Consider the following 4333-nt stretch of genomic DNA (forward strand, 5'->3'; position numbering starts at 1 on the left):
GGCCCGCATGTCATCCTCTATGTACAATCAACTTGCAAGATCTTGGGGCGGAAGAGCTTGTATAAGTGGGACCCATATGTCATCCTCTATGTACAATAAAAGTTTATTTTTGTTGGATAATTTTTTGATCCTTGTATTTGGTCTCTTTCCTTTTTCTTTCGATCTCATGCCGCCTCGAAACGTTGAGTAAGGTGTCGGGTCATGGGACCCGCATGCCATCCTCTATGTACAATCAACTTTCTTTTCCGAGAGTTTTTTACCCCTAATTTCTCGGCTACTCTTTTTCTTTTGATCTCAAGCCGCATTTGAAACGTTGACACCGCTGGCCGCAAAATGGGACCCGCATGTCATCTTTTATGTACAATAAAGTTTCTTTTCTTGGATTATTTTTGGCTCCCGATATTTGGTCACTTGTCTTTTTCTTTCGATCTCATGCCCCCTTTGAAACGTTGAGGAAGTTGCTAGCGCATGGGTCCCGCATGTCATACTCTATGAACAATAAAAGTTTCCTTCCTTGGAGTTATTTTGACCGCTAATTTCTGGCTACTTCCTTTTTCTTTTGATCCCCTGCCGCCTTGGAAACGTTGAGTAAGCTGCTGACACAAGGAGCTCGCATGTCATCCTCTATGTACAATCAACTTGCAAGATCATGGAGCGAAAGAGCTTGTATAAGTGGGACCCATATGTCATCCTCTATGTACAATAAAAGTTTCTTTTCTTGGATTATTTTTTGCTCCTGATATTTGGTCACTTTCCTTTTTCTTTCTATCTCATGCCGCCACTGAAACGTTGAGTAAGGTGCTGGCTCATGGACTCGTACAATAAAGTTTCATTTCTTAGATTTTTTACCCACTGATTTTTGCTAACTTGCCTTTTTCTTTTCGATCATATGCCGCCTTTGAAATTGAGGTTGCCGCTGGCTCATGGGTCCCACATGTCAGCCTCTATGAACAATAAACCTTTCCTTTGTTGGATTTATTTTTTACCCCTAATTTCTGGCTATTTGCCTTTTTCTTTTGATCCTCGCGGCCTTTGAAACGATGAGGACGTCGCTGGCAGGTCGGTCCCACATGTCATCCTCTATTAAGAATAAAAGTTTCCTTTTTGGATTTATTTTTGACCCCTAATTTCTCGGCTATTTGCCTTTTTCTTCCGATCCCCGCCGACTTCGAAATGATGAGGATGCAACTGGCAGATCGGTCCCACATGTCACCTCTATGAACTATAAATGTTTCCTTTGTAGGATTTATTTTTTACCCCTATTTTCGGGCTACTTGCCTTTTTCTTTGAAACGTTGTGGACGCCACTGCCTCATGGGTCCCACATGGCATCGTTTTCGAACGATAAACCTTCATTTCTTGTTAACGACAAAGTTTATCGCATTATTTTCACAGACTAATACAAGCTCTTTGGCTCCAAGATCTTGCAAGTTGATAGATTAAATCAAGGAATTATTAGGATATGTTTTAAATTTCAAATCCACTTTATGAATTTTTAAAAATACCGTTATCCATGTGGGTATGGAGCGATCAAGGATTTTCATATTGGGCATGAGCAGTTTCAAAAATTGGAACCCTATAATTCAAAATAAATAAAAACAACTTTTATGTAGAATCTCCGTGTATTTTTATTTGCCAATCATAGGATTCGTGTTTCATTAGAAAAGGGCCGAAATTGCATGAGCGTAAAGGCCTATTTGTAGTTATTGGGCTTCGACACCGGATCAAGTAGACCGATAACAATTACCATGTAGATGTTCCTTGGCAACCCAAAAGTGAAATATTGGGCCCAACGGGGAAGGTTGAACAAGATTTTTCTATTGGGAAGGTGGTACATGGGGTTATCCCGACAAAAAAAATGGAACATGGGTTATCGAAGGTTGCCCATTTGTGCCTAATATGTTTGTCGCCAGGAGCTTTACCTTCCGCCGCCGCCGCTCCGTTTCCGCCGCGCCGCCATGCCTCGTCGCGGGTCGAGCTACCAGACGGCGGCGTCTCGAGCTCGGGGTACCGCAGCGTCCGCGCGCGCCCCAAATTAAGGTACTTCCTCCTCGGGACGGCACCTACGATAGGCTCGGCTGGCCTTGGGGCATTTACCCCTAGCCTCTTCCATGCTCAAGTTTTTGAAATGTTTCTGCCTCGTTCAACACCGGATCAAATTTGTCAACATGACCATTCTTATGGAGTAGCAACGAGTTGAATCTCTCAAAACTCTTTAAGTTCTGCAATATAACGACTAATTGGTACTACCTTATACAAAATGATTACATATCCTTATTTTGGAAGCAAGCAATCACACACTTATAGTTTGCTAGTCAGCTGCACGTAACGTTAAAAATCGGCAATTATAATGAATAAACCTATAATTTTCACTTAAAATGCATTAAGGAGCATCAAATTTGACAAATCAAACCATGTCGTACTGAAAATTGACATGTCTTTCTCATGCGTAAATGTAAAATTATCCATGCATGTGCGTTTATACGTGTTAAGTTTTGCACGTATTATTTTTTGTAACTTTTCTCGACTACCTTCAAAGCTCCAATCCTTCTTCATCATCTTTGTTGTACCGCACCGATGCAAGTGAATGCGAGCTGCTCGCGTACGCGACTTCGTGTCCGATATGTGTACTATGCCTTCTCCATCTAGTGCTAGTTACGCCTCTCGTGCTAATTAATTCAGCACAAACCTCTGTCATTGCAGCTATGACTCACCTCGACCATTGGAGCCCAATCACAAGAGCGAGCTCGGCCTCAACCAGAGAGGCATGTGTCTCATGGTTAGCTATCTACAACTTGTTGTCTTACTAAAACCGTGCCTATCATAGAGATCACCTCGCTGGTGTAGCAATGGCTGCAAGTAGCTGCTAGCATGAGCGAAGGGGATAAGGAAGAAAAGATTAAAAAAATGGGTTGGGGCCAACAAGGTGAAAGCTATCTACTAGCTTTATGGATGTTTCTGGAATTGGGTAGAAAATAGTAGATGACACCGTAGCAGCGAATCCCGTAGACCAAGGCCGTTGGATGATGTCTAATGAACGGCAGAACAAAATCGGCGAAATTAGCTTGAATTTTGATAATAAATCTTGGGCATTTTCCCTCGAACATGATTTATCAACTTTGGGTAGTCTCTGAACTAGTCTCCTCGTCCACCAATTATTATCATACTATCGCGGAAAGTTGAGGGCAGTCCCTAGTCCCGAGCACTTCGCCCACTTCCCCGGCCTCATCCCGTAGATCTCACACCAACCACCTCACCGTCGACTAGCCGCCGCCCACAGCCCTCCGAAGAATCCCCAATGGCGGCGACGCCCTACTAGAGCGCTCCTCACGCGAGCGCATCATCGAGTCCGGCCCACATGTCTTCCGTGCTCGCCGTGTGTCGGCAAGCACGACCGACTTCTCCGTCGGTGAGCCGCCGGCCGTGGGCGAGGGCGAGGCGTCCCCGTACACTATGACAAAGGCACATCTTCTTCTCGAGGACGTACGAGCTCGGGAGGATGGCCGGCCCCCTCCCTGCCCCACCGGATGAGGACGATATCACCACTACACCCCGCGAAGAGGTGGTGCTGGATCTTGGCTTGCCTCCGAGGGAGCTGCGTAGTGGGGGCAATGTCGTGCGAACTATGCGCGAGATTCTTGCCCGTGTATGGCTGCTCAAGAACCCGAACCTCACGGAGGAGGAGTGGGACATCATCATGCCTTACGATGTTATGCACCCGATGTGGCAGCAGGCGTGTCGTCGGCTCGGTGGCCTCCACTTCGACCTCACCCTTAGGGTGGACCACCGGCTCATCGTCAACTTGCCGGCGCCGCAGACGCTTGGGTCCTAGTTGCGCCGAGGACGGCCACCGCAGCATATGCATGCCGGGCTGTCGCAGCGCACAACGGTGCGTCTCCGGGGATGCAAACACCCGTTCCATAGGAAGTGCATCTTCTCCTGGTTTGTAACGAACGCCACCTGCCCTATCTCGCCACGATAAAGTGCTGACCCATCTTATTTTCGATTTGTAGCATAGTATGAATAAAACCCCGTATGATAGGGATGCCATGCCAACTTGAATCCTATGTCAAGAGAAATTCTATTTGATTGTGGTTATAAGATATTCTGCATTAGTTTGATCAAGTATTATCATTCTATTTTCCTATGGGATATGACCCTATGAATCAAACAAAGCATGGGATTACTACCACAAAATTAAGTTTGACCAACTTTTAGTAGGACAACAAAAATAAATAATTAGTCATCATGGGATTACAATCCAACAGATAATTGTCTTCAGGACTCATACATTTTCCAAATAGAAAAATCAAAACAAATCATGGTTCTTCATC

This window comes from Lolium perenne, chromosome 3 (genome assembly GCF_019359855.2).
Source record: "Lolium perenne isolate Kyuss_39 chromosome 3, Kyuss_2.0, whole genome shotgun sequence".
In the NCBI taxonomy this organism is placed as follows: domain Eukaryota; kingdom Viridiplantae; phylum Streptophyta; class Magnoliopsida; order Poales; family Poaceae; genus Lolium; species Lolium perenne.